Source organism: Blennius ocellaris, assembly GCF_963422515.1.
Source record: "Blennius ocellaris genome assembly, chromosome: 12".
Taxonomy (NCBI): domain Eukaryota; kingdom Metazoa; phylum Chordata; class Actinopteri; order Blenniiformes; family Blenniidae; genus Blennius; species Blennius ocellaris.
Window position 1 is genome coordinate 11,962,219 of NC_137661.1, and position 22,102 is coordinate 11,984,320.

Below are 22,102 nucleotides of genomic sequence, written 5' to 3' on the forward strand. Positions count from 1 at the left end.
AAGTGGGAAATGGATAGAAGGAAGGCTAAAGCAAAAATACAGATAAAATGGAAGTGCTTTACAGAAGTGGCATCCTCCAAGCCGCCTGGCCAGGTTTTCAATTGATGACATCCATTAATCACTACGTTGATGAGGGAAAACAACCAGTTAGAGAAAATGGGACAAATAACACGGACACCTCTAACTTCAGAAAAAGTCACCTTTTATAAATGTTCACTTGTACCTGAAAATTAAATTGTTGTTAAATGTATTAAGTTACTGTCCTGAAGTCAAGTCCTTTATTTGTAACGGACAATTACACACAGTATAATGTGCCGTCAAATGTTTTTAGCACTTGTTCCACACCGAGAGACAATTTGTAATAATAGATGAGAAGAATAAAAACAGCGAAATGTCTTTTTTGTTTGTTTGTGAATTATTCCTGATGTGTGCTGACTGTGGCCAGGAAGCTACAATTTGGGAAACATTGACAGAATTGAAAAAAATGCCAAGGAGTTCTGTGACTCTAGACCAGTTGTAATTGCATCCCTGGTCATGAATTTATTTTGAAAGGTCATAAAAGATATGGCGGTCTCTCTTATCGATGGCAAACTAGACCCCTTACAGTTTGTTTATGAGATTGACAAAGGTGTCGGCAATGACAAACGTTCTATTCTGGCCAGAGCTTATAAGCACCTGGAGAAACATGTAAAAAGTCTCATGTAAGGATTTTAATCTCTGACTTCTTCTCCTGCTTTTATTTGCCTCACATTTAAATTAGTCAACTCGTGTCTTATTTTAAATTACCTGCTCAGTTTTTAGTGTTGCTTTTAGAGTTTTCTCACAAGTGTTGGTGAACGGACTCATGTCGAGCGCCAGGCTTTCAAACACAGGCTCACCTCACAGTTGTGTCCTGTCACCTTTGCTCTTTATTACGTACACAGACAGCTGCAGAACTTTACAGGAAGGCAGTCATTTTGTTAAATTTTCCAATGATGGCCATGGTCAGACCGCCTTTTGTGGAATGGTGTGAAGATCATTTCTTGATTTTAAACATATTGCAAACCAAGGAGCAAATTTTTTTTTAATATATAGATTTAATATAGATTTTTTTGGGGGGGGGCAGAAAAGGGATATAAGAGAGCATAGTTCATGATCAAAAGGTCTAAATGGTTGACTCCTACAAATACCTTGTCTCTGTGTTCTACTAACAGCTTAAAGCTGTGATAAACACTAAGGTGGCTGCCGAACAGGGTCAACAAATAATTTATTGAATGCAAAAGATAAATTCTTTTGATGTCTGTGACAGATCTTTGAACATTTTCACTATTCTTTTTATTGAAAGCCTTTTTAACATTTCCATTTACCTGCTGGTGTGAGTGGGCTGTTTGTGAAACACGAGGACAGCTGAAACAACCTCGTAAAAATTGTGCTCCAAAATTATTGGAGCTCCTCAGAAGGACTTTGGCACAATGTTGGAGGAACAAGTAGCTGAAAAAGCCAAAACAATTATCAACCAACCTGATCATGTTCTGTCAAACGAATTCTCTCCTATGCATCCATAAAAGCTAATCGCTTCTAAAAGTCGTTAATTTCCTCTGCTATTAACGTCCTAAATGAAGACCACACCCATTTTAAATGACTTTTTTTTTCTTGTCCAATTTTTTGGTCTTTTCTTAATTGTTGTTTTTATATTGTCTTGTTTTGTCCTTGTTTTCTTTATCTTTTGTCTTACCTACTGTCATCTTGTTTTATGACTTGTATACCTAGGATGCTTCCAATGTTCTGACTTCATCCTTTTTTTGACGGATTATGTAATATTCATTTATGTTGTTGAATGTTATGGATGAATGCACACTGTGAAGCTACAGATGACAGTTGTGAGACGAATAAAGTTAATTGAACATAATAATATAGGTAATGCTGTATAGATTTTCTTTACAGGCATGACAGGACTCTTGATGGGCGTGGCCCTTGAAGCTAAACAGACTTTGACAGGCCTGCTCGAGATGAAGGATTTCCCTCAATTATAAGCGACATCACACACCAAAAAAGAAATGATAATTGGAATTAAATATGTCAAGTATAATTTCCTCCCCGTTCGAAAGACCTCGTGTACGGCGTTGTAGTTGTTTACGTCCCGCAGCCGCGCCTCCTGTCATGTGAGACGTCCTGTTACGTCACAGTGACGTCGGGGCACGCCACTGAGCGTGCTGCAGAGTTTGAAGTCTGAGGAGTTAGTCACTTACTAAGTGCAGCAATAAACATGGAAAACGCTGATAAGTGCCGAGGCAATACCTGACAGACGCTCCAGAAACACCTGGGCTCCGGAAGTCGGATCTGTTCCTCCGCGGTGAGTGAAAACTTGAGTTTTTCACGTTTACCTGCAGACTTTTAGAAACTGTGATGAGGCGACAGGATGCACTCTTTTGTATTACTTCTTGATCAGAAGTGCATATTTCCCCACTAATAAAAAGTTTAAGATTTAACACTGAGCCACTGGCATGTCCAAAAAGTACAAAATTCTCCACTATTCTCGTGTATTTGCACTTGGCAGTGATTTCAGACAGATGTTTATATGATTCCGTGTTTGTCACTTCCAGAAATCGTAAAACAGAGAATATTCCCACGATATGAAAAAACAAAACAAAACAAAAACAACGTTTGTGTGGGAGTCCTTCATTGTATTTGGGAATACTCCCGCATGGACTCGCCCTGTTTTAATATTTGTCTTCTAGAATGCAGCTGGATCGTGTATTGAGTAAAACTACGGGATCAGCCGCCTCTGGTCACTGTTGTTTTATGTTGCAAGTTAAACACCATGGGAAATGTTTAACTGTGGTAATATTTCAGCTTCGTGAGCAAATCAACATGGAATGTATTTCCCCAAAATATTTGTCCTGTTTTTAATCTCCTTCCTTCCTCCAACATGTGGGCTTCCTTCATTCCGCCTCTTGAACCCGACACAGAGAGATAGTCAGTGTCTTCATGACATAGACTGATCACTCCTTCTCTGTTTTTCCGAGGAAAAAGAAAAACCCAAAACAAAACCAAAAACTTGATTGTGTCGTCAGAACAGCCCGTAGTGTCCAAACACAGTTTACTCAAACTGCCTGTTTGTTTTTTTAGGCTCTTCCTTGTCTGGTCCATAGAGCATAAACATTTTTAAAAAGGTTTTGTTAACTTCTTGTTTGTACTCCTACCTTCTCAGCCAGGCTTGTGAGTATCATTGTCACAGTTTTATCAAAAACATCTGCAGATTTACATTTTCACTCGATATGTATGTAGGTTTGGTGAGAGATCAGTCATGAAACATGAATATATCATTTAACAAAACAGATAATTATAAAGTATTTTTCTGACATGGATTTATTGACTTTTTATCTCAGTGACGTGAGCCTATAAATAACTCAAATACTCTTAACATACTATGTTTCTATTCCATTCAATTAAATTCAGTTCAATTCTATTCTATGCTATGCTATATAGCTTTATTTTACTTTTACACACACACACACACACACACACACACACACACACACACACACACACACACACACACACACACACACACACACACACACACACACACACACACACACACACACACACACACACACACACACACACACACACACACACACACACACACACACCAGAGTTTCAAATGTCTGCAGCCTCCAGCGGTTTGCCTCGGTTGGATGGACAGTCCGACCTGTCTGTCCTCTGTGGGAACATTAAGGAATTCCTCGCTCTTATCTGGACCGTGAAACACTCAATTTAGACCAGAGCCGTCAATCTGTGTCCATTAGATGGCGCCCCCTTGTAGCGCTGAGCCTCCTCCTGGCTGCCCTCGTCTCCATCAGAAGATGTTTGACCTGCAATCGTTTGCAAAACTTGGTGTTTAAATCTGCTTTTGTGTGTCTCCATGACTCACGGGTAATTTCACAAGAAAGTCTGTATTTGTCTTCTGAGAATTTAGTGTTGAGAGAAATATGAACGTTTGTTGAAACAAAGCTTTTGTTGACAGATGACTGAACTACAGACGTCAGCAGCTTCTTTCAGTTTAGCAAGTCGGCTATTCTCAAACCTGACCTAAGCTGTACGTCACAGGAATTATGTTCTGCTGCGTTTATGTACAGGTTGCATGTATGTGCATGCCGCCATGGTCATTTGTATTGTGGGGAACATATTTTTGTTTTCATTCACATTGTGGGAGTTTTCTTTATACCATCCATCCATCTTCTGTACTGCTTTCTACTGTGCAGTGTCGTGGGGCGCTGGACCAATCATACCCAACACAACCACACATAAAGGGAAATTCACCGCTTCACCTCACATGCATGTGTGTGGACTGTGGGAGGAAATTGGAGTTGCTGGATGAAACCCCTACACACAGAGAGAAACATGCAAACTCCACACAGAAAGGCCCGGCTGGTACTTGAACTCAAGACATTATTGCTGTGAGGCGAGAGCTGAAAAAGAAATGCAAATATCCACAAAATATCCACATTTTAACTTTAAGACTGTCCATGTAAAGAAGGCAGAAGGGGAAGTCGTGCCCTAAGTAAAGTGAAGCCAAACACGGGTGAACAGACAGACAGACAGACAGAAAGACAGGAACCGTCAGTAGTTAAGGCGATGGGTTAGTTTTAGCACTCTTGTTTCTGTAAAATGTCACATTCTACTTTTCTTTGAACTGTTCGAAGTTTCTTATTTTGACATTCTCAAAACCGGCAAAGTCTTGTAGATAAATCTAAGTAAAAGTAAAATAGTTTCAGTTATGTCAGTGTAAAATCGTAGCCAGATGCAGGTTGTGCCAACAAAAGCAACTTTGCAGAAAGAAAAGAAACTTAACAAGTACAAAAATGCTTTCTAATTTTCCCCATACAATAGGGATTTAAGAGCCACTCATAATTTAGCTTACCTTGATGAGCCTGATTTCTGAGTTTTGTACGTGATTATTTCAGTGTGTTACCCCGTGTCGGTATGGCGAAGCTTGTTTTACTCCTTATCAACTCTGAATTTTGACAAGCCGTCATACGACTTGCAGTGCGTCACTAGAAAGATCAGACGACGCCATGGGCCGTGAGTCTGTGGTGCAACGTTGTAATAAAATCGTATGAAGGCATTTATTAACCTTGAAGACGTTGCTGTGCTGTGCTGGGAACTTCATGTCAATTCATGTCATTTCAATAACTGTGTAAGTTTTAACTGTTTCAATAACTATTTAAGGATATACAAAAGATCCATTCTTATGGTGTGGTTTTGCAGAATCTAAATTAAATTAATGTTCTATTGTCCTTTTTGAAATATGTGCCTGGCTCATGTTGAAATCACAATGACATTAAATTTGCAGTGTGTTGCAACTTTAATAGCAAGAATTTTTCCAATTTGAAATAGACAATTAGAAAAGATACACTCATTGAAATCCCAGAGAAGGAAATAGAGAGAATTATTGAGAGTCATCCAATAAATATGCAACGCAATATAGATTATTCTCGTTCAATTTGCCCGATAAATGATGTCAAGGCTTTTTAGCATGTTTACAGTGATGACTTCACTGGTTGACCTTCCGAAACACACCTGCCTTTAATGAAGCACTAATGAGACAGTAAATAGGGCTGGAGAGCTCACTGATCACGCCCTCACAGCACATATGTTAGTAATGACAAATAATGATGCCTCCATCAGACCTTAGAGAAAGCGTACACGGAACACAGCGCACTGAAGAGGGGAAGCAGGGCGGGAGCCAGGAAGCCAGACGGAAGGAGTCCAGAGACCTTGAATACTGACCGTGGTAATGTTGATTTCAGGACGGTTATCAGTGGATCAGAGGAAAGTGTTAAGGAAATGGCTGTAGGCTCAGGGAAAGAAAAAAAAAAAAGGATTAATCATCCAATAAACTATCATTATAGATGCTGGAACTAAACTGACTGCATAAGCCGATGCTTTGTCTGCTGGGGTCAAACTACTACGCAGATCATATTAATATTCACTCCAAATGCACGGCCAGTCTTCCAGAACAGAAGTGACTAATTGATCAAAGAAAAGGGAAATCCCCAAAATAAACAGCCTCTCATTAGAAGGTAACAAAAATCTATGTCAGATATAATGGAAAACCCCCCAAAAAAGGTAAAAGAGAAAATCAATCTGAAGACATTAAAGAGCGGTTGTAGAGCTAACAGACGAACTGACAACAACATTCCTGGAGCAGGATCATATAGAGAAAGAAACCTGGGACAGCTGACAACATCCGGGGGTAATCGAGGGAGAAGAGGGACTGCAGGGGACATAAGGAGGCTGGAAATATGAAATTTGATACGGATGAAAAGCTACAAACTAGAACAACCAAACAAAATGCACCATCACATAAGGTTGTGGTGAACAGGGTGCATAATATAGTGCTTCTGAATACTAGATAGCCTATACTGTGCAGTATGCATGGTATATGTTAAGGTATTTATTTACATATTTAAACATCTTTGTTCATGCTTAAAATACTAAATTGCATTGAGAAGAAATGTTATTGCCAGCCCGATAAACCGTATTACCTGCCATAAAACACCACAGAAGAACAACATCACCAAACATATTCTTCACTTATTGTTATGTTAAATTTAATAATGCAGTTACATTAAACATTCAAAGTAAAATGTTTTCAAGTTTTATCAACTTGCAGTGTTCATCCAGCACGATGCGACACTGATTGTGTTGATATGAGATACATTTTTCATGAACTATTATCACAATAACTTTTGCACTCAAATGTAAATTGCTTGCCAAAAGAATTTTCCCCCGGAGGCTCCACAGTGTCGTCATAAAGACAGATTTGATTTACAGCAATGAACTTACTGATTGTATTATAAACATTGAACATTAAGCACTTTATAATACAATGTTGTTGTTTCATAAAGCAGATAGAAAGAGTACCGACAAGGAGAGTTGGTCACTAAAGCTAAATAACTGAGAATCTCTTATTTATGTGACTGTTGAGTTGGACAGGAAAATATGACAAAGCTTCAATAATAAAAATGGCAAATTCCAGTATGCACTGTGCTTTGGTCTGTACTGCAGCAAATTTACTTTTCATCTCCCACTGACTGAGACTCAGCTCACCCACAAAAATCTAATATTGCACTCAATTAAGTATGAGCTGTATGTGTTCACACCGTGTTCTTTTTAAAAAGTCACTTTATGTGCATTCAAGTATGCAGACAATTTTTAAGCTGCCTGAGATATCGAGTTGTGCTTCTGCAGTCTTCTACCAGACAAGAAAGCTGAAAAAAAGAATTAAACCGACTGCATGTGGTGAGGAAGAGAGACACAAAACATCGATTGGTACTGACTTTGAAAACACAACAGATCATTTTGTAATAACCTGGTTGTCTGGCAAACTGACAATACCAGATTTAGATAAAATGCTTATGGCGTGTTCTATAATGTTTGTGTGAAACTTGCGCTGAGTGGAAGACTGAACTGATGATTATTGTCTTCAGGGAAGTTTAATAATTCATGATCTTCTGACTCCATCTGACAAACAGCAGAGATTATAGCCGATCAAACTGAGACGTTGGAGAGCTGCACATCATGTCCCCCGGAGCTGCTGCCGTTCATGACGGAAACACGCGTCAAAGTTTGACAACGCACTGCATTATTTTAATGAGCGTTAAATCAAATTCACTAATGAGGAAAAAGTAGAGCATTTGTTTTGGGTGTGAGGTTGGAAAAGGCTCCAGGACGGTTCATTTGAGGAATCCTCTGCCAATTTAACACGGCTTTACTCGTCACCATGAGTCCCAATTCTGTTTGTAAGTGTTGTTTTATCATGTCTGACATGGCTCTGGAGGCGCTTTGGAAAGTTTTGGTGACTTCTTAGTGCAATCACAATTTGAAGCCAATTGTGTCGAGTCTTTGTCATGGAAAGATCTCAATCCTGCATGATTTCAATGTCCTCCTGCTTCAACACACTTGAATCTTGCGAGCAACACGAAGCTGTGCACAAGGCTTAAGAAAGGGCTCCTCATTATGTTGCGTTGCGTTGGAGTAAAAGATGAACGCAAGAGCAGAGAAAGTTGCTGTTTTTGTTGAGATCAAAGACAACTAACAGCTCCAGCTCCAAATTTCAGCTCAATCAAATGCACTGCCCTCAGATCTGTCCTGATATCTAACTATTGGCAAATCAAAACACACTAAAGATAAATGCATCTTTCGTTTACTTTTGAAAGTCAACTCTTGCTCGGTTCTTTTGCTTCCTCAATAGTCACACTAAACAAGTGGAATTGTGAGCCACTTTTCACTGACCTCAGGTTAAAAGCTCAATATAGAAGCTGTCCAGTTACCTTTTTTTTTTTAATGATTTGTCACCCTGTGGGTGAAACTTTTAAGAATGACAACGTCTGCTAATTCAGTCTGGTTTCACAGACAGGACAACACATTTTGTCACCGCTGTTGAGTTTGTGCAATAATTTCTGTTTATTGTGTTAAATTTTATTGAAGCGCTATATCATCATCATCATCATCATCATCATCATCATCTCATGTGAGCGAGATTTGCAAACAAACTAAATCGGTACATCAAGTAATAAAAGTACTCTATCATCGGCTTTACTGAATATATAAAAGGACATTTTAGCCTTTCTGGCATGATGGTAGAGCTCTTGAACCTAAATGAATAGTTAAACACATATATATCTAGACATGTTGTAAGTCTGGTACATTTTTACCTCCAGGAGTACATACTTTTTCATTACTTATAAACCTTCTGAGCTGCTAAAGTGGTTCGACCAGTACAGCTTCAGCAACAAACACTAGCAAACAGAACACGTTAAAATCCAAAATATGTTTTGCGGTTTCCTGCTGAGGCAACGAAATCAAAGGAGTTGGCCTTGTAGTTGTCATCAGCTTCACACTTGGAGAAAAAGGATTCCGCTTCTAGACTTGAGGTCAGGAGACACGAGGAAAACTGTTTATGTTCCAAGTCATCAGCAATTATCAGCCTGAAGACGAACTGATTCAAGAAGCCGAAGTCGCCTAACGAGCATACTAAGATCAAAACTGTGATCTCACCAGGGAGCTATTCGACGTCTACATTTAATTTGATATTATTCCTCGCAAAGTTGAATCCCCTCTGTGTATAAACTAAATACTGATCAACTTGTGTTAATTCCTCTTCACACATTGAAGTCACTTTAACGTCATCTTTCTCTTTGTTCCAGCTGCTGTCTCGCTATTGCAACAACTGACCATCAGGAATGTCTTTACACGAGGTAAATAGGATGGCACACACACACACACACACACACACACACACACACACACACACACACACACACACACACACACACACACACACACACACACACACACACACACACACACACACACACACACACACACACACACACACACACACACCCTCTCTACCTGCCTTACCAAGCCCGTACCTGACTTCATGATGAGCTGTATGTAACATTTAAACCGCACTGCCACTTTGCCTCAGTGCACTACGTCTTGTTTTCGCTTTAGATGATGACTGGCTCAGACGTGGGCTGCCTCTGGCTCCTAAAAGGTTTATCTTCACTTCAGAGCTTTGTTCACTAAAGTCTCAGGACATAACCCACATGCACAGAATGCATGCACACTCACACAGAGAGGAATCGATCAAATGCATTGCACACAGAAAAGTGAGAAGCATTTCAAACTAGCTTTAAATAATGTCTTTATGCAGAACGATGAGTTTGCTTCTACATTTTAGAATGTAAATATATTCTGAAGCACACCTTACTGGATGTGGATTTTTAAATCTCTTTTTTTTTTTTTTTTTAATTAAATGGGCAAAACGCTTTAGCATTTAACTTTCTGGCCACCAGCTGGAATCCCCCAGAAAGGTTATGTCCAGGCGACACTATTACCACCCGGAGGCTGATTTAAATATTGACATTTCAAATGAGTGAAAAATGTTCTAACACATGACCTTAATACTGAAGTATTTATTTACTTATTTATTTAATATTGAAGCCATTATTATGCTATAATGGGAAAAAAAAGCCTAAAGTGTATTGCACCTCATTATAGCACACACATCCCTTGTGTGGGGATCAAACTGTTTTGGCGAAATATGCTTTTAGATTTAAAACATAAATCTTTACTTGCTGGCATTTTATTTGGATTTCTGAGGGGTTTTATCCTTGCTTTAAAACATCTAATGCTACAGATGTTACTTCACAAACATTCTTCCCAATAAAACAAATGCCCGTGTCGAAAGTGAATTTATTTAGCGTGAAAAAACAAGGGGACAATTTGTACTGATCAGTTGCATGACAAGACTGCAGGGAAGTTTTGACTAAATCTGCAGCTTCGTGATGAGATCCTCGTGGGATCACGTTCAGCCACTGCTTTCCGGTAACTCTGGGTGCTCAGGTCAAGGAAAGACACTTTCGCAAAGCAATAGCAGCATCTGCAGAACAAAACTGCCACTAATACAATAAACAAGGAAGAGAATCAACATAGGATCAACCTATTGATTCTCTGTGAGACCCTACTCCCCTGTCAACCTTTGTGTATTTGTCTGCCCTTGTCTGTTTTCGAGCGAAAGCCACATTTTTCAATAACTTATTTCATTGTAAATAGGGTTTTAGGGCTGCTGCTTTGCTCCAATACATAATTAACCTCCTCCTCCCTGGAGCACAGATGTAATTATCTCAATCATTATTATACAAGTGAAGATGACAATGATTTTTTTTCTTTCTAAATCTGTCTGATTGCAGAAAGTAAAGTTTCTTTTCCCCTGATTTCTACCTTCTGTTTTTAGCTACACGAATCAGAGGCAACCGCAACAGCTTTACCACCGGGTGCTGTGCAAGTTAACCCTTTGGAGTCCGTCTCTCTCATTTTTGTAATGATATTCAGTTTGTGTCTTTCCTCCCTGCAGAGTTAATCATTGCACGCACACACCTCCAGTGATGTGATTGAAGAGCGGCTCTATTTATGGAGGGATTCTAATCATGCTCTTTGCACTCCCTACTATCAATGTACATGCAGGTGAATGCATTCAGCTTTGCATTGCAGAAACAGACTTTCTCTGCGAGAGATTGAGAGACACACTCACACACATTGCATGGTGGAATGGCAAAATTGTTGCATCTCAGCTCCTCTCACCATCATGGTGGATTTTTTTTATTTTTTTATTTTTTTATTTTAATTTCTAGTTTAAGAGAAACAGCAGATGCCATGATGGCTCTCATGACTTCATGAGGGAGTAATGTGTCCTGATGAAATGATGTGATAACTTTTTACATCGTCCTGCTGTTAGCAGGCCGAGTCTGCTCAGTATGTGTCCAGCATGGTTTCAGACTTAGCGCATATGGAGCTCTGTCATAAGCACGATAGCGACAGCGACCTGTGTGTGCGTGCTGCGTGGAACAGACGACAGCTCAGTGGACGGTGGGATACCGGTGGCCTTAAGATTTGGTTACATGCAGTACTGTGGTCAGAGTTGCGTGATATTTGGCCTGCCTCAATTGCTGCTCATCACACATGCTGATCTTTACTGATTATCAGGTTCTGCCGCAGTGGGTGGCAAGAAAACTGGACAGAAGGATGAACTGTAACAGCTTATGCAGCTTCTTCTTTATTTTGAGCCAGAAGTCTGAATTTGACAGAGTAAACTGAACTGAGGCAGTGGCTTCAACCGTGCTGACAAAACTAAATATATAACTATTAAACACTGCTGTCTTGATTGTGTGGTTATTCTGAGCATGACAGCTTAATTATCAACACTGTTTTGTTATCCATAGGACAATAATTGGTTTAAAGTTTCAAGAGCCAGATTGAAAGATCGTCTTTACTGCCACAAGAGCACAAGACTGCAGCTGAGGGCTGTTGGCACATTTTCACAGCAAACACATCAACAGATTTTGCAAAATGCTCATGAGAGAGACATGGAGATGCAGTATGCACAGAGAAATCAGGTGTTAAGGTCATGAACTCCCGGTGAAAAATGAAACAGGTTGACGTAATGGAATCAGTGGACTGACACTTGTTAGTCAAGCCACAACAGATTATAGATTGTCTGAATCCTTCCACTTCCATTCTTTCAACAGCTCAACACAACTTGTTCCAACTTAGGGAGGAAAATAATAGCTTTTTGTTTGAATTGCCTATTGTGACTTGGTGTAAAAGATGTGAGGATGATGTTGCACCAGGATACTGCAGCAAATATTAGTGTGTTGTTCTCTGGGTTGTCCGTGAAGCGGTAAAAAATGTGTGACTTATTAACTGAAATTGTCTCATTTCAATGCATCTTCCAAATGCACGGTGTGGTTAATTTTCCATTATAAATATGCAGCAGAAAATCTTTGAATGAGTTTTCTTCTATGAGCACTTTAGGATGGTTTGTCTTCTGAGATGCAGTTGCTATGGTAGTTACATAGATCAGATTGAAAAAATGAAAATCCAGTTTGCACAATTTGTTTTGATATAATCCCTGTTGTCATTCCTATTTCCTAAATTGGGACTCCTAAAAATATTTTCACACCAAAATCCCTGGGAGCAAATAGGACATCACCATACTTATCAAGTACCGAGAGAAAACACAAGCAAAACTGTTTCTAAGATACATATGACATCTATTTATAACAACTTTTGGGAACTCGGAGGGAAGGGTGCATGACACAGTTTTGGGATATCACTGTATAAATCTACAGCTGAAATAGTAAAACCCAAAACAAAACAAAACCTGACCCTGTTTTAAACTTTTGTTGCTCAGCATCTCCGCCGCACACAACACACTGAAGCTTCTCTTCTTTCTTTCAGGCAGCTTTGTTGAGGGCAACCTTTCTGCAAAGTTCCTTTTGATTTGTTTGGAAACAAAAACTGCTGCAGGAATTGTATCCGTGTTATTATATAGTACAGCTGTTGTCCGCGATGAGCCATAACTCAGAGATTTAAGCACTGGCACATTGGAGGTTTCTGAGTCCCACTGTGTCCTGTCACACTGAGCTGAACATATGATGTCATGGGCATCGATACGGCACACTAGTCTTGATTGCCGGCGAGACGCTGAGCTGACAAGTGCCAGCGTCTCATCTGTTTTTAGAGACGGCGGCCTGTTGAGAACCCCACCGTCTCGTCTGATCACACACCAGTGTCTCTGCCTCCATCTCATTCTCACTTCCTCTGTGTGGCATCGTGGGAGATCGGCCAGGTGGTAACGCTGGCAGCTGCTTCTTCTCGGCTTCTGATTGGCTGCAGAGACGTGTGTTGTTCAGCGACCAAAAAAAGACCAGAAAGGTGTTGCACATTTAGCTGGTTCATGTTGTTGTCAAGTAAAGTTGTTCCACCCCAAAGACCACAGTTCTGCCAGAACTCGCTCTGCATTTCACTGGTAATACAACGAATACTAATAAAAACCCGTCGGTCAATAAAAAGGTGCCTGGGACACCCGTTTCAGATGAGGGAGTGAATCACATATTAACCACATCTGGCTCTGGATGTTTCCAGGTTTATGTTTTAATACTGTTTGTTTGCTAACCTGAAAAGAGTTGACTGTTTCTCAACTGGCATTATTCTGAGAAACTGATCCATGCCCTTGTTTTTGTCAAGACTGGGCCATGGTGAAGCTTCTCTGACGGGTCAACCAAGAGCCACCGATGATCAGTCCTAGCTTGTTCAAAATTCAGCCGCTAGAGCATTAGCTTGTACAAGAAAGAGAGAGTATATAACACCTGTTTCAGCCATATTGCCTTTGATGCTTTTCTCATATAGTATTGATTTTAAAATTGTTTTATGGAGTAGCCCCTTGTAATTTTCTGTCTGACAGAATACGTTTCAACATACAATATAAGATCATTAAATGCTGCTTTGTTGAATGTTGTTGAAGTGCAACAATAAAAGAAAACTCATGAAGTAGCCATTGCACTACCCAAAGTATGAAATTTCTTTGCAAGTCAATATTCACCACCAACCATCTGTTAGTGGTTTTTAAAAGCCGTTTTTTCGGGTACACACTGTTCTTTCCAGAAGCGCACCGGTTCGTGTGTGTGTGTTTTAACAATTTTATATTTATTGTTGTTATGAATGCATATTAATATTTTTATACTATTTCTTATAGTGCTGTCGATTTTAATTTCTCCCCACTTGTTTACTTGGAAGTGTTTTGAGCTGCATTTTAAGTATGAAAGGGACTATATGAATAGAGATCCTATGGAGATAGATATCTTTAAAAAAAAAAGTACATTTGTAAATGGTAATAATTGTAAACATCTTCACTAACATCTTATACTTTCTTGGGCTGCATTTTAATATGAACATCATATCATTTTTGTACGTGCACACATAACAGTCAAGGCAGGAATAACAAAAGCAGTTCAGACTGTTGGAACGTCATTTTTATGCTCTGAACTGGAAGTGCTTTCATGGCTGCAGTTCTCTCAGTCACACAATATATACCAGGTCCTGTAAGTTCAGAGGGAAACTTAATTACTGAGCAGCTCCTGGTTCAACGTCACCTGATTTCTCAGAGTAACTTGATTTAACATGTGCGGGTGAATGTGCAGAAGTGAAGAAAGTGAATTTTCTGTGACACAAAACTGGCTTTGTGAACGAGAGCAGCACTTGTCATGACATTTCACATCTAAATGAGATTTAGTTCATTAATTCCTATATGAGGCCATCTGGAAGCAAGTGTATGTGTGAGAGTGAAACGGACACTGGACATTTAATTATCAGCATAAATGAATGTACATTTTTTTTCTCAAGCTTTTGCATTGACCACACGTGCTTCGTCAGCACATGAAGCTGATAATGTCTGAAGTTTGCGCTTGTCTTCAGACCCTGACCTCATATCCTGAAGTGTGATCTACAGCAAACTCTTCTAATGCTTTTTTAATCAGTTTTATTAAAAAGAAAAGTTTTTTAACTTATTCATGCTGCTTTGATGTATCACTTTAAAAAATAGTTGTGTTGTTTCTTCTGGCCTTTCTGTGGAGTTTGAGATATGTTAATTCAGAAATCAAAAGTCAATTTGCTCAGCAAGTATTTGAGGATTTCTGATGCAGATTTATAAGATTAGTTTTAATTGTGAGATAGCAGCTGACAAAACAATTTGTTACTTCACACAGGTCCAGGATAAATTCTGTTTTTAAAAAAAATGTTCGATCAGATAATGTTACGCAAACAGAATTTTAGCTTCAGATGTGCAGTCATTCCACATATTTTTGAATGGCACACACACACACACACACACACGCACACGCACGCACGCACGCACGCACGCACGCACGCACGCACGCACGCACGCACACACACACACACACACACACACACACACACACACACACACACACACACACACACACACACACACACACACACGCACACTCAGTTCCATTGTGTATCTTCCATAAATTAGTGGTGTCTAGTTTCACAATGTTTAATCAGAACAGGTATTACAACTGTTTTATACATACAAGACACAGAAATATTCAGATTTTTCTTTTTTGTTATACGTTTATATGAAGTGGAGTTAAGTACTTGTTGGAGAGGAAGTTCAGGTAAGCTGTGGCAGAGTGGAGCAGACCATGTGTGGACGCTATGAAGCCTCCTTAGACGTGCGGAGCGCAAAGGGATGAGCCGGGTGAGATGGGTCAGCCAATATTTTGGAGACCTTTAAACCCATTAGCACTTGTATTGTTTTGTGAGCTGTGTGGGGGAGAGACTTCATTAATATTTGACAGTTCCGACTTAAAGTGAGCAACTTTAGAGTTTCTGCTTCCCGACCAAAACACAGTAAAGAAGAAACAGACAGTCTCTGTGTTGACTGAGCTCCATTTTAAATTCTCTCTTGTTGATGCCTCGAACAGTGTTGTTGCCTTTCATTAAGCCCACATAAGGTGGGCTACTACTCTATACAATACAACACTTTTATCAGGCATGTGTGCAGTGAGCGAAAACCAGCAATGTGCATTCACTTTGCCCCAAATTGTGATAATATTGCTCACTGACCTCATCGTCACCCCCTAAAGTGGCAGCAGTAATTATGAGATGATATGAAATTGGTCGGCATTGTGTGATTGAATGCCCCGTGCTTCTTTTAATCGGTCAGGCATTTTGCATTTTGAGTTTAAATGCACTGGTTTTTCTCATCCATTTAATAACACTGTTTAAATCAATCCTGGTAAATGACTAAGTTTGTTGCACGTGTTCATATTGTAATCATTAGTAAAAGTTTTATCAGTATATTTTAATCTGTATTGTGTCACTCTATAGGTTAAACTGGTTCGTTTGCATTGGCTGAAATAAAAAAAACAAAACAAAAAAAGATGAAACAAGTGTATAAAAACAAATCAGGAAAAGCAAATTCAGAATCTGGATGGATTGAGGTGGACTGTCAGCTCCAATCAGAGTGAGGAGACTGTGCGGTTGATAGATGATCAATATCCATCAACTCTCACTGAACTCAGCTCCTGTGACTCTATTTTATCACAACTGGGGAAGGCGAGGCTACTAAATGGACATAGATCTTTGGGTAATGTGTTTTCTTGGCTCCCTCAACCTCAGTTGATATTTGTAATGTGAGGAAGTGGTCTTGATAACACTAAAACACGGACTTACAATAGTTTTCTAGCAAGCGCTGATTCCTATTAAATGATATTGCCATTTAAAACAAAAAACAAAAAACAAAAAAAGAAGATACATAAATTAAATGTGAGTTGTCTTTTGTAAAGTGATGCATGCAGGAATCAAAGGGCCGACTGGACAGATACCACACATCCCCAGAACAATGCATTGTGGAAACAGACAACAGTCTGATTCAATAGCAGAGAACCAAACGAGTGTAAAAGGTTAAAGCATTCAGAGTTCAGTTAAACAGACTGGCTCAAATATCAGACGGCCACAGGCATCAAAGCAGATGACAAAGTAAAAACACACCGACTCAAAAAGGACTTGGGGAGTAGCGATAAAACTGGCGTGCTGCAGTAAACAGTAAACAGAAGAAAGACACAGTAGACTGTGTGAAACATGAACCTCTCTCCTTTTATGGTCCTTTGGCTAAATTGTATTTGATCATTTTAATTAATCTCTATTACACTTCAAACAAAATCATTTTCTAATGTGTTTTAATATGATTTTAAAATGTTCGCCTCCACTTAGGTGCATACACAGCATGTGCAGATGATTATTCAGATATTGGTGGGTTCTTAAGTCATTTCTGCTATTCCTCCAGTATGTTGAGCTCAAGGTCACATTATGCAGCCATTAAACAGGCTTGTCATGCACCTCTACTGATTCAAATGACAGGATTTACAAAATGCACAATTTGACTACACAACAGGAGGTCGGCCTTTCAGTGAAAGAGCAGACAGGAGGGTCTGCAGCTGTGTTTGCTGCTCTCTCACTGAGGTCACATTCACTAATTAGAAGAAAATATAAAGCAGAGCAAAGTGTCATGAGGCTGACATTCATTTAGTAAGAGTTTAATCAAATTATACGACGTATTAGACATATTAGATGGTGCCCTGATCATGGCTTATTACAAATAATTTTAGCAGTGGCATTGTGGCGAGGAAGCTCTCCATGGGATGAGACTTTCATTTCTGAACATCAACCTCATGGGAATGTTTTCATTTATTTATTTCTTTTGGATTGTTGCTGCTCTTGATACAGATTTAGACAAGACATGCATAAACAAAACGAGATGAAATCTGCAGCACTGGAATGAAGTTTAACTGTTAAATGAAAACGCCAACAACATAAACAGATGAGGAAGACCACAATGCAATGTGAGGAATGCAGAAAGGGGAAAAAAACAAAGACATACAAATCTACCCTCCCCCCCCCCCCAACCACACACACACACACACACACACACACACACACACACACACACACACACACACACACACACACACACACACTTTGTGTAATTCACTAATATGTGTGGGACATATAATCATAATGACGACACAAAGCACAGTCTTAGAAATGCTTAAATCTGAGAAAGAAGGAAGATACAGGGCCAGAGATCATGTTCTCAACACAGCTCTCATTCGACTCACGTGTTTCCTTGTGCACACTAATGAGCTCAATTGAGATAATGTAGGTTTTGCCCGTAAAATGGATGCAAGCATAAACCAGCAGCAGGGAGATGAATAAAAATTCATCTGTAAGGTTGGACAGTCTCCAGCAGCGTTCAGACACGCACGCACATGATGTGAAACTGCTAAACCTTCATATTCAGAGAGAGGGGGAAGAGCAAGTGCCACAGAAATAAGAAGCTACACAAACGCATCCCTTTGACTTTACTATGGCAGGCTTCTACTTACAAAGCATTAAGGTTTTGTATTGTCATTTCAACTGTGCAACTAGTTCAAGGCCATCTTTACAGGAGTTGAGCCTAATATCTCGGTTGTCTGTTGAACATCAGGCATGAATTCTCTTTTAATCTGCATCCTACTAGTTTGTATCTGGACCAAAAATATTAAAATCAGACATCAAGTGAGCTCAAACCTCTAGAACAGAGGTCTCCAAGCTCGGTCCTCGAGGGCCTGTCCTGCAGGGTTTAGCTCTCCCAGTTCCAACACACCTGATTGCAATCAGGGGCTCGTTATTAGGCTTTTTCACAACCTTGGTGATGACATCATCATTAGATTCAGGTCTGCTGAAGCAGGGAGAGCTAAACTAAAATATATGAGACAGGCCAGGACAGGACAGGCCGATATTAAATGTGCATTGACAGATGTATGAATAAGTCATGAGATGTAAAACAAACAAAACGATAACAACAAAAAAAAACAACCCAGTGGCTGACTTTTGTACCATGCACTGTTAACTAGCTGAGTGGAACTTCTCTTGGACACATGTCCTTCTCCATAAAGGGTCAAGATTCTCTTCATCAGATCACACGACTGTTTTCCACTTTCCTCTTGGGTAATCTTGAATTAGCTTAGTCCCATTGAAGACATAAGTGTTTCTGGATTTTATTCATTTAAAGGTTTGTCTTTATATTATGAAGATTAAAGTTGTATTTGAGCACCCAGTGATAATGTATGTGCAGAGATAACAGTTTCATATGTTTGCCTGATTTCCACTGCAAAATTTGTGTCTGTCTTTCATAAATTCTATTTGTTGAATGATCCACAAGACTTTTCCACTCTCGCGTTGCACTAATTCAATAGGTTTAAAATTTGCTGCACATTGAATATATAAACTCACTTCTTGTTTTTAATCGTGCAGTATTTCTTACATTCTCTGTACTAAAATTGAAATGTAAAAGGACTTACAGATCAAAGAGCCATATTTTCAGTTGTATATCATTTATTCAAAGAGCATTTTTATTTTTTCTGTTATAATGAGCGAGTCCGTAAATGGGTTCATTAATGGGCTGCTGCGGTGCTTGATGACGACCAGTTAAATTATGCACGTTTCAACAAGATCACGTCTAAAGGCTCCCACAGACTGCAAGATCTTGTTGGTTTATGATGGCAGGAAGAGCATCCGTCATGAATATGAAACTAAAGAAAACAAACCAAAACAAACGACATGAACAAAACGTCGTCTGTGCATGTTACAGTGAATTACTGTGGCAACCCCTTTAAAAAAAAAAAAAGTAAAGACACAGTAAAGTGTGAGATGTGGATTTTAGAAACTTGAGTATGGCTGTGAGTTTGATTACAGGTTGTTGCTCCTCTGTGAATCGGATGTGGTGTAAAACCAGGATGCAGATTTACTGTGCATCCTCCTTTTAAGCCACCACAAGATGAATGGTCATAGCCACATGTATGTGCAAGAAAATGACTCCAGAAAAGGAAGTAAATGTTGAAGAGGTCCTTTTTACCTTTTTGGGAAATTCCAAATTTGTGATCTTCACATATCACTTTTTACTGCATTGGTTTGTAGCTGCAGTCACACATTGCAAAGTATGAGTTTTTTTTTTTTTTAATCTCTTAAAGTCATGCAATTTGCTGGGACCAAGGCAGTAGAATGCTAGTGAAAGTGGATAGATATAGATACCAAGTAAATATATTGAAATGAGATAATCCTAAAAAAAAGAAATTAAAAAAGCTAATTTCAAAATGTTACCACTAAATGGTTCCTCAAGATCCAGCCTTTTCATTCTAGGTTTGGACGGTGTCGACCTTTGCTCTCCACAGAGCTCCAACTCAAATCCCTCTATGCTTCATTCACAGTCTGTAGTTGTTAACTTTTGTATTTGCTCATGTTGAGACAGGAGGAGGTGCACTCTGTCCTGAACACACAGATCATCAGCTGACTGAGTGACGTGTAATCAGGTGGAGCTGCTGGTCCTTGAGGCGACTGAGATGCTACTGAGAAAACGCCGATATCTGGACATGCTTATGTTTGCTGCTATATGTTTTGTAGCTCCAGTTATTTGATTTATTTATACAGTGATTTTAAATTTTAAATTAAAATTTTTTTTTTTTTTTTTATTGCGAATCCAAACACACCTTCCAACAGATTTGAGCTGCGTAGTACAGATAATTTTTCCCCCGGATGATTTATTCTGAGCTGCCTGTTTTCCAAAGGTTTGGTTACAGCTACAGGAAAAAAAAAGAAAAAAAAATACTGCTGTGTTTCAGCAGTCTGTGTGTATTCTACTGAGGAAAGCAGATCAGCGGTGCACACAAACAAACCAAACTGGGCTGCTGTCAAATGTTGGAAGTCCTGAATTGATTTGATACGTTGTTTGGGATCCATGGATGTCAGAAAGTCTTTAGAATATACAAATTTCATGATGGTCCATCTGGTTGTTGATTTTTGTCCAGACTAATGATTAAAAGTGTTGCACATGAACGTGACAAAAAAAAACAAACCCTTAAAAAAAAATCCCCAACAACCCATATCTCAATAATTCCAAGCTTCATTCCTGATATTTTATTTGTGTCAATATGTTGCTCATTAATATAAAAACTAACTTATTAACTACTATCTATCTATCTATCTATCTATCTATCTATCTATCTATCTATCTATCTATCTATCTATCTATCTATCTATCTATCATTGATATTGTTTGCCTTAATTTACTATTATGATAGTTTTCAGATATTGGTTGTCACATCAATACTTCATCTTTGTGTTTACATTTTTTTTTTACCTTATTATTCATTTTATGTTTGCTTTGTCAAGTTAACTTAATATATTTAAACTTTATGTGCTTTCATTTGTTTTCTTAATTTATTTTTGTTTACAGAGTACATGTGTTCTTCACATCATCAGGGTTATTTTGTTGTTTTGTTTAGGATTCTGTTTTGTTGTTCCAAACAAAGAAAAGGTAAACAACACAAACATTGGCAATCCACTCGGTGTCTCAGCAGTCTCTTATCAACAATGCAGTGTATTCATGAAACAGTTGTAAATTCCTTTTTTCACTTTCTGTATTATTTTCTCTTTATTTATCCACAGTTTAAATCTTAATATATCACAGTAATGATCTTTATGTGAAGTAGTTCAATTTATGCCAGCTGGCCTGAAAAGTGCTGTAAAAACAAAATCCATTGTATCATAGACTGTTAGCATCAGCTGAAGCTTTTTGTCTCCAGGGGAGAGCAGATTTGTTCCACTTAAATCGTGTTTACGAGAGGAGCACCTTATTAATGGCTGAAAATAACTGACAGCTGCATTAAAGATGCCTGACTGAAAGAAACATCCACATTGACTTGTGTTCACAGTTCCAGTGATACATTTGTATGGATGTTTGCCTGAATGTGTCGGGGCTCTCGGCTGCTGTCTCCCGGATGTGTAGCTCATCAATTTCTTTGCAACTTCTTCTTGTCATCGGTTGATGAATAATTTTTCTTCGCACGTTTCATTTTCTTCTTTCTCTTTCTCTTCAGGCACCTCGCCGTAGAGACTCGCTCCCAGTGATACAGTTGCGGCGTTTCTCCAATCCGTGGGTGGCGCCCGTCACGGGCAGGAGACACTCCATTCAAGGAAACACTTTGGACACCAGGCGGTCATCTGTGTCACACGGCCGACGAGATGCCCGGTCAGTGACTCAGTCGTCCTTGTTTGTTTATTGCTGTCTTCATGTTTTTGGCAACTTTTAAAAGAAAAAAAGAAAAGCTTTTCCTGTGTTTGATTTTCTGTGTTTTTGTTTTTG

The 22,102-nt window shown here is 39.1% G+C and overlaps 1 long non-coding RNA gene across 1 annotated transcript; it reads left to right on the plus strand.

Annotated features, from left to right (window-relative positions):
- The first annotated feature begins 2,206 nt into the window (after positions 1-2,206).
- Positions 2,207-21,974, plus strand: LOC308137455. The gene is made up of 3 exons (XR_013936850.1): positions 2,207-2,332; positions 9,198-9,248; positions 21,837-21,974. It is a non-coding gene; the product is annotated as an uncharacterized lncRNA (long non-coding RNA).
- The last annotated feature ends 128 nt before the right edge of the window (positions 21,975-22,102 follow it).